Source organism: Mytilus californianus, unplaced genomic scaffold (genome assembly GCF_021869535.1).
Source record: "Mytilus californianus isolate M0D057914Y unplaced genomic scaffold, xbMytCali1.0.p SCAF_7, whole genome shotgun sequence".
Classification (NCBI taxonomy): Eukaryota; Metazoa; Mollusca; class Bivalvia; order Mytilida; family Mytilidae; genus Mytilus; species Mytilus californianus.
Window position 1 is genome coordinate 30,994,733 of NW_026262723.1, and position 10,037 is coordinate 31,004,769.

The following is a 10,037-nucleotide window of genomic DNA, read 5'->3' on the forward strand; positions in this document are numbered from 1 at the left end:
CACTGATAACTAAGAATCAAACGTTTTGTACAAATAATTTAAATGTATTCATGTGACCCTTGATTGTTGTCAGAATTCACAAATTACTTTGTTTACACATTGCGCTTGATAGTCTTTGTTGTTGTAAAGAAAAATCAAATTGATCAGGACATCTTTTGGTATTCTTTCGGACCCATCTCGGTTAGAACGTGATACATTTATTTAGTTGTCTTTGGAATTTACAACTGAGGAATTGCAGTAGAATAAGTCATGAAATTTGGGTAAAATTCAAAGAAACCCATACTATACTTCAAATCTTAACATTTGCAATGTAAAAGAAAACAGGACTGAGAGCAGTTAGTTTTCAATATCATATGATATGGTTACATGCAGCTTATTAAAAGTTCATCACAAAATATAAAGAAATGTGAATTCATAATTGAAATCGGTTCGTGTTTGCAAGAATAATAAACGAAAATTGCATTATCAGAATCTTTGTAAAAGATACATGTCCGGCATTGAGTCTATGAGCAATAAATACAAAAAACAAACAAATTGAATGTAAATTGTAAATCTTTTGAATACACTCCCTAATTATTAAAACTAATTGTGAATCATCTGTCATTTGTCTTAGTCCATCTATGAACAACTTGTGACCTTATTGGGTAACACCTAAAATGCTCCTGTTCAATTACCATGTTACTGACTTTACCGGATTCGTGTTTTTTATCTTTATAAAGATGTTCGATGATCAGTGCTCCCTTGCCTTGGAGTGATTCGATCTGTATCTTTCACATTTTCGTACACTATTTTAGAGTGTCTATTACTTCCTTTCTTTATGTGTTCACTATCTTGAGCACATGGCCATACTGTGAGCGTTGCCAATACTACTTGTCGATTTTCTTCTTTAATCAATGAACTATCATTGTCAAATGACATGTTAATGTAGGTTCTATTATCAGAATGGCTTTGTTGTATAGAAGATGAAGTATCGCTAGTGTCTTTTCTATATAAAAAAAATGGAAAAAGAAATGTACGAAGAAGATAACAGTTGCGAATTTCGTTAAAAGCTACAATGTAAGAATGATGTAGCGTTTAATATTAAAAGAAGACAAAATGTGTTCTGTAACGTAAACACTCCTTGAATATTTGTGTTCGCTCAAAATAGTAGAAGTACAACAAGTGCAGAAGTCCAAAGCCGTATAGTAAACTAATACCACAAAGAGTAATCGTACTCCTGTATACGTTTGGTACAGAGTATGCTTGTTATCTGATAAATATAGCTTATACTATATAACAAAACTATATTTTAACGAAATTATGTCGTAAAAAAAACAATGTGTTGGAAGTGAAGTGAATGGTATGTTTATTTAGACTTTCGCAAAGTCACAAGGTAACTGTATGTTACACATAAGTAAGAAATTGATAAGTGATTCATATGAATGAAATGAAAAATCATAGAATATAAATGAAATGAAAAATCATAGAATATAATTGATTTCTTAATGCTATGAAATACGTCACATTTCTGTCCAAAGTAATGCATCGTACATTCATTTTGGCTGTTATTTTCATGTCACTTTTGTTCATTCAGCTCCTTACTTTTTATCACCTAAATGGGGCAGATTTGTTGACCGCTTTCCAAATGTACACAAGAAATTTTAAACAGAAAAGCAAATTAACTTCATCGGCGGTAAAACTGACCTAGATCTGCTTTTTTCGGACAGCTGCAAACTTATTCCTAAGTCTGCTTCAACCCACACCTGTTGACTTGTTTGCTCAGTTTGACCAGTACTGAGGACAGGTCTGCTCCAGACCAGACCTGCTTTAGACAGGTCCTGAGAATGGGTCAGCTCCTGACCAAAACTAATTAAGAACAGGTCTGCTTTTGACAGATTGGCGTTGTTTAATAGTCTTCATATCAGATCTGATTTCTGATTATATAAACGATAATCGTATTATTCTTCTTCCAGTACAGCAAAATATTACACTATTTACACTATGCTCTATACTCTATACGCATACACGTTCAAACATATTTTTTTTTCTCATTCATTCTTGAATAAATAGAATAATGGTTATACAATGTTGCAGCTTTTGATCGAAATATATAAACATGCAGGTATCCTAAAAGAGGAAAATTGTTTTATTTTTTTTTATTTGAAGGCGGATACAAATGTTTTTCAACGCATTGGCAAAATATGTTTATATGATGGAATAGTTAAAACATTGTCTATCATGCTTCGTTCCCCATTTTTGTTTTACATTTTCGTAAATCACTTTCTTTGCTTTGGATTTACGAATAGATTTTCGAGAGAATGTACAAACGAAAGTTTTATAGTGCCCGGATATATAAGGTGTTGTATAATTCTCCAAAGAACCTTTAAACCTTCTCGTCAGTTTTTGTCTAGCCATTTCTACCGATTTATGATTATTTTTTTTCATAAAAGTACAATTATGGTCAAATAATTTCAAAGCATTTGAATAAAAAGAGGAAATGGTGGCATTCTAAATTGATGCAGACTAAAGCTTGTAGTGATTGCGTTCCAATATTGTTGTCATTTGTATAATACAATCGATCCTGAGCAACAAATTTACTTAATATTTCATTTATACCTCCATATAAATTTCATTACATATGGTCAGTTTTGGATGATTCGATCTTCATACGAACCATCTTGATTTTTAGTGATGGCTAAGTATTTTGAATAAAAAGAGGAAATGCTGGAACTCTTAATTGATGCCAACAAAATTTAGTAGCCACAATGTACTTATATTGCTGTCATTTGTATTAAACAATCCATCATGAGTTACATATTTACTGATTTAATTTACACCGCTATGTAACTTTCATACATATGGTCAGTTTTGGATGATGCAGTTAAATATTCTTTTTATACAAACCATCATGAGATATGCACTAATCAGATTTTTAGTGACGGCTTATTATAAGTATGTTGAATAAAAGAGGAAATGCTGCTAGACTCTAAATTGATGCGAACAAAATGTTGTAGTCATTGTGAATCCAATACCGATGTCATTTGAAATAAAGAATTCATCCTGAGTTACAAATCTAGTACTTTAATTTATACCGCACCATAATTTTCATAATCAGTTGTGGATGTTGTGGTCGAATGTATTTTTTGAACAAACCTTCCTGTGATATTGAAACTAAAGATTTATTTGTGACAGTTACACGAATTGCAAAATTTTAAAACGGAACTGAATATAAATATTTTATATAGAATATAGATTACTATAATAATTTGATATTTATTGAAGTATACAATGTACGTTAACTTAGCTGTTTGTTTTAACTGAGTTTTGGTCTGTGAAAGAGCAGAATACGGTGATATGTGTATTCCAAAGAAAGTTTTATGCGTACTGTATTTATCTAAACTGTATTGTTTATATCAAGAAACAGAAACCTTTTAAAATATTTTATAAATCGATGTAAAGCAGTCCAGGTCAAAAGTTAACAAATATTGAGCAGACCATCTTTTTCATCGTTAGTATTTATTTCTGTTGACTAAGTTAAGTTACAAAATAACGGTGACTAACATTGAATTTAAAAGAATGCGTATTCAATGGTATTGCACAAAATTCTTTGTTTTCCTATACTTCATCAACCCCCAAAACACCCCCTTTTCCCAAGATTGTATAGCTTTATATCTTAGTTGAAATAATAGTTTGGGTTTTTTTTGGTGAAATACAGGATTTTAATGCATTATCGAATTAGATTTGTTTTTAAATTTAATTATGGAACATGGTAGTTTCATTGGTGCAATCTGAAAGTGTAGCTTTCTAATTATATCAACCTGAACACACATAAATAAACAGTAAATAAAGGCAACAGTAGTATATCGCTGTTCAAAAGTCACAAATCGATAGAGAGAAAACAAATCCGGGTTACAAACTAAAACCGAGGGAAACACATCAACCATAAGAGGAAAACAACGGAACACCAGAAACAGATTATTGAAAAAGTAAACCAGACCACTGGAAGTAAATCAAATGTTTGATGTGTATTTTTAAAACCATCTTTTATAGTTTCCTTGATAAATGGTTGCCTACCTATTACCTTTTGTTAAACTTTGATATCTGTTTGTATACTAATCTAATGAGTCTTGTTATCTGTTATTTATATATTGCCCTCCCTAGTCATTCCTAGTGCAACTTAAAAATGTTACGTACATGTTACATTCTTTTTCTTGATTGCATCCTATCTCTGTTGGCTGGATATCGGAATAGCTGACTCCGGAATTGAAACTATTCATTTGAAGCGATTCGTATGTCCTACTAGCAGTTGTTGTATTTTCTATACTGTTTAATAAAAACAATAATATTATCGGTACAAAACAAACAGAAATAGAGTGAGTGGTTTTGTTTTATTCTCTAAATGTTTTAAGTTGATTTTTGTTTGTCTTTTTTTTCCATTGATGTATGATTTTTTTTTTCAATTTAACATTTTATTCTTTTATATACACTTTTATCAAACATAACACTATGCATTATATTTTAAACAACTTCAACACAAGTATTTTTATCCAATCAACAAAGCAAACCGACTGACGTTTCAAAATTATTATCAAACTTTTAACAGTAGGATTAATGTAAAAAGATAATTTGAAAAACTTTTTCCGTAAAAATACCGTAAACCACACTCGACGAAGTCTTAACCATTCACAACCAAGTCAGAACCATACTCGAACTATTATCAACTATTTGCAACTTAGTCTGAACTATACTCGACCAAGTCTTAACCAACCCAGACGTATTTCTGTATCTATCTTTTGTATTTCAACAATTTTTGGAACTATTTTTAACAACAGATATTTCCCTTAGGTGGAAAATTTAAAATTTCCATCTTTAAAAGATGTTTACTTGCATGTGTAAATGTACATAAAAAATATGTAACTGCTAGAATTTTTCGTTTTTGTATTGAAGTTCAGTAAAGACCTTCGTACATCTATACTACTAAAATATCGATGTCAAATTTGTTATCCGGCATGACGTAAAAACGACGAATCAAAGAATTAAACGTTATATATAATTAATACTAGACAAAGGTGTTGATTAACAATTATATCATTTCAGGTCCTTTTTTTCCCCCATATAATTGATATTACCAATTATCAACAAGTTCCGTGTCAAATCCGATACCGATATAAATAGTATGTGTCACATGTGGTTTCCGGTTGTATGTATTAGTGTATGTTCTGTGTCTGCCTCCTTTAGAAGGAGCACCACCATGGGTTATGGTGTTAAGGAGGATATTTAGTACACTGCATTGGTGCAGATTTAATGTGAGCATTTGCCTATACAGTTTCCTAGCCAGGCCGTAAGGGGTCTTACTACCAGAAAGTTAACCTTCCCCAAAACAAGAAGTACTATGCAATAAAACATACGAACACACACTTGCCATATTCGCACATCCTCAAAATATAAAAAATGCAAACTATGAAAACATTTAAATACAAAATAATGCTACAGTCACCCCGGATGCCGCATTAATGTCATGTCAACGAACGGTAAACCGGTAAAGTTACACTGCAGTAAGAAAACCAGGACGGGTTCAAACAGAAAGAATTTGAAAGCAGAGTAAACTGTGCACCTGGTAATTAGCACGACGTTATCAGATGAAATTACGAATACTAAAAATCCAGGCTAAAAATAAGGCAAAGGTACTTCAATTCAGTCACGTATCGGCAATATCGCGGGTGTGTTCTGGTATGTATGAATATATTGGCATTTTATCAAGTTTTAAATATAAATGACATTTTATAGTCGTATAACGTGCATGTATTTCTGTTACACCATCTTATAAAATGTAATAACTATTTACCTGAAAATGTTGTGTATATAATCATTATCTCAATTGAAGATATGAAATAAGGGAAGTAACTCAATTTAATAGTAATTCCGTTTTTTTTTAGTTTCTATTAGTGAACAGTTGAAATTAAGAAAAGTAAAGGTTATTTGGTTAAGTATGGTTCAGACTAGTCGAGTATTGTTCATATTGTTGCCAAGTTTGGTTCAGACCTTTGGTCGAGTATGGCTCAGACTGCAAAATGAGTCAAGAACTGATCGAGTACAGGTCGAAAATGGGTTAAGACTGCTTCAGACTGGTCGAGTAGTAGTTCAGATTTTTATCTAATGCAAAGATAAGGATCAAGTACAAATCAATACAGTCAAGTATGGTTAAGATTACGGTCGAGATATATCGAGTAAAATTCAGACTAATTCAGACTGGTTCAGTAAAAATCAGTACAGTCAAGTGCAGATATAGGCCATTTCAGACTTTTGCTTGTAAGTAATAAGTACTTTATAATATCTTTTCTTTTAGTTGTTAAAGCAATACGTAGTTTTTTCAAGATAACCTAGTAAGTGTATACCCATACAATCAAAACTATTTCAAAAATGCTGATATCAACTTGTTTATAACATCTTACAAACATATTAATACCGAGATTAAATATCATTGTGATCAAACTTAGAGTTATCATTATAAAATAAGATAAAAAAAAAAGCGGAAAAAACATTTGCATTGAGTTGGAAAAAGAAAACATATTAATAAATATTCATACTTTATCTGTTTTCTGTACCACGTTATAAAAATAGTTGCAGATACTATAACTATAAGACTAACACAAACGACTATTACAACTGAAATGTAAAAAGAGCATTTACTTAACTTTTCATTTTTAAGGCAAAACTAGAGATACTCTTAAATAATTGAGTCATGATAATATATTACTAGACGTAAGGGAGTGAAAACTGCTTCCTTTCTTAAACTCCATTATTTACTTGGTTTTTTGAAGTTCAATCTAGGGTTTTCTGTTTGGCTTTTTCAAACTCGTTGACTTTTTTGTTTCGTACGACTCTGGTTTTTTTTGTTTTTTTTAATACTACAGTCAAAACACTTCTTTTCAAAGACAAGTTGTTTCTAATTTCAATTAAAATGCTTGCATCACTAATATATGCCAAAATGGAGTTACCTTTTTATTTCAGAACAATGGATCTTTAAAAAAAAAAAAAAAAAAAAACAGCTCAGGCGATAAAAAATTTCAAAATTATCTGTGTAAGGTAATTTTTTGAAAATGCAAACAACAGTTTGTGAACATATTCATTTGATAGTTATAATGTGGTGTTGTCAAAGTGGGAACAATCTTACATAGTCTTGACTTTAAAAAAAAGGTTTAAGACAGAAACAATCATTTCCTCCATTTATTTGACTGATACATCAAATTTGAATTTCGAAAAAAAAAAAAAGTTTGTTATCGCTACGATAAATGGAGAGATAACATTAATAATGCAGAAATTTTCACATGTTTCGTGACACTTTTGAAATGGCAAAATCTAATCATATTCACGTCTTAAGTTAATAAAGAATGAGTTTATAAAATCTTCTTGTTCACCACGGGGGAGGGGGGGGGGGGGGGGGGGGGGGGGGATGGTCTCAACATGGGATTTGGGGTACAGTTGTGCAGCTGGGATTTAAACACCCCCCCCCCCCCCCCATTCATATAGCTTTAACACCATCAAATAACCAATGTTTTTACCTGTAGGGAAACAGAAATGTAATTTAATGAGGAGGGGTACTAACATTTCCATCTTGATTCTCAATTATTGAAGAAACACTTGTATTGCCAGACAGAAGAGAGAAGAAACAGTGTTTTTGAATTCTTTCATTTAATTCATGCTTGAAACATAATCTGCGTTTCCGAGGTAATTTGTCATAAAATCAAAGAAAAAACAAAGCACCCCTTTTATAAAACTAATCGATGATATTTTCCTTACCAAAGCGACTTTTGTTTTTCAAACATATTAAAAATTGATGCATTTTATGCTAATACACTAACATTCAAATGTAACTGTGCAGTGATTGTTGACCATTATTCCTAGATAAGTCAGCTTTATTTCACATTTTATTGATTCTGCAGTTATACCAAACCGCATAAAAAAAGATTGTATCACTTTAATGTAATCGGTAAAATGGGATACAATTTTATGCAAATTATTGCAGAATTTTTTTATGGTATATTACATGTGCATAGATAATGCAAAAGGTTTTTTTGGAGTATAACACGCCTTGAGGTGTCGGCATAGCCCACAGATCATTTGATCAATCTTGACAACTCTCGGTGTGTTATGCAACAAGAATACCCTTAACAAAATGAATTACTGTGGATTCATTCATTTTTGTTGGTACCAATTTTCGTGGATATTTGATTTTGTCATTTGACCAAAGTCTGCATAAATTCCTGACGAAAATTTGAAATTCGTTGGACATTGGAATTCCTGGTTCCCGGGTAACCACGAAATCCACAACAATGGGTATCCGACGAATAATAATACATCAGCATTATCTATAACTTAATTGATGACGGAAACTGAATATTCTGATGACCGGGTAATTGACACCACATCTCGAATATATTTCTTGTTACTACCACGTAAAACAAAATATAAGAAGGCTTAAAGTACGTGTCATTGAGAGAAAATCCATCAAATATAACACTATAAATATGTACTTCATAAGTTTTAGCATAATTTGCTCAATTATATAACAGCGTGTACAGTGAAGCATTAGGACAATTAAATGCTACCTGCTTGACTTGTCGTTACGTCTTTAGTTTTTCCAGAAGGGATATGCGTAATTTGTTCTACAAAAAACAAACAAAGTTGTTCTACACTTTACAAAAAAAAAACGTTTTTGATTGTAAGCATTATTACTTCCAAAAACGCTTAAAAAAACATACAATTTAGGAAGCATAGGTTGATTAATCGCACTCAAGAAAATACAAATCAAAGGGTATATAACGTATAAAGTTTGTTTTGATATGTACTTGTAGTGAGGACATTTTTGTGATATACGAATTATGTAAAAAAAAACAATAACCAACAATTAATGACGATTGAGACAACAAACAAATCAATATACAACATTTGTTATGGCGACATCTAACAAACTGGATTATAAATTCATAAAAGCAAAATGCAAAAAGAGTAACACTTGATTATGCAAAATTGCCGAAGAAAAACGACTGAACATGTAACTACATAAGTCACAAACAAGAATTGGTTGAGTTCATGGGATCCCCTAAGTTGTGTTTGAAACGTTGATGTGTCTTCTTTACATCAGTACCTTAAATTACTGTTGTCTATATTAAGATTGCATTTAGTAAAAACTGGCTAATTGTTGAAGTTTAAGAACAGCCCGTTAAAAGAAACAGAAAACAATAATTCGAAAAAAGAGTGACAGTAAACATAAAAATATGCATAATGGAAATGGTAAGAAATTAGATATATTACATGACAAGAGCAATAAACAGATCCTTGATGATCGTTATTAATGTTTAACTGACTGTGAATCTTTCCATGATTCTGTTAAAATCTCGATGGTATCTGATGAAAATTGAGTAAATGAAAACAAATATTAAAAAAACAAACTGATCTCCACGGTATATCTAAAAAGGGAAAGTCCATAAAAACCGATAAAATCGAACGTAAGACTTGATCAGCAACGGAACGAATGGAAAACAACTGTCAACTTACTGTCTTGGTACATGGGTTTTCCGGAGAACATGGTGGGTTGAACCTGGTTTTATAGCTACCTAAACCACCCACTTGTATGACAGTTGTTATTAGTTCTGTTACATTGATCACATTGGATGAGCAACCATAACAGATATAAAACGTTAATGTGACAATGATATGTACACAAACATCACAGACATACAACACAACTGACTAAAAGATTCAAACACACGTTCGTATAAATATTTGCATGTATCTTATTATGTTCTTACCTATATTTATGTATATTGATACAGACTCTGAATAAATTTTGTCACGTATAGAATTATTGGTATTACATGTATATAAACCGCTGTCGGAGATGTTTGCCTTTTCAATGACCAGGGTGTCTTTGTCAACGATTATTTCTTTGCTCCTATTGCCCTTAGTCCACGAATAGGAAGGATATGGGTTTCCATAGGTTTTGCAGCTTAGTCGAATTGATTGCCCGTCCTGGTATTTCGATTTGTTTGGTTGCA

At 31.6% G+C, this 10,037-nt stretch overlaps 1 long non-coding RNA gene across 1 annotated transcript; it reads right to left on the reverse strand.

The window, feature by feature from the left end:
* Positions 1–428: 428 nt before the first annotated feature.
* LOC127709862 (uncharacterized) lies at positions 429–8,648 on the reverse strand. Its single transcript, XR_007985840.1, has 4 exons — positions 8,589–8,648; positions 6,567–6,645; positions 4,174–4,302; positions 429–985 (listed from the first exon to the last, which is right to left on the reverse strand). It is a non-coding gene; the product is annotated as an uncharacterized LOC127709862 (long non-coding RNA).
* Between the last annotated feature and the right edge of the window lie 1,389 nt (positions 8,649–10,037).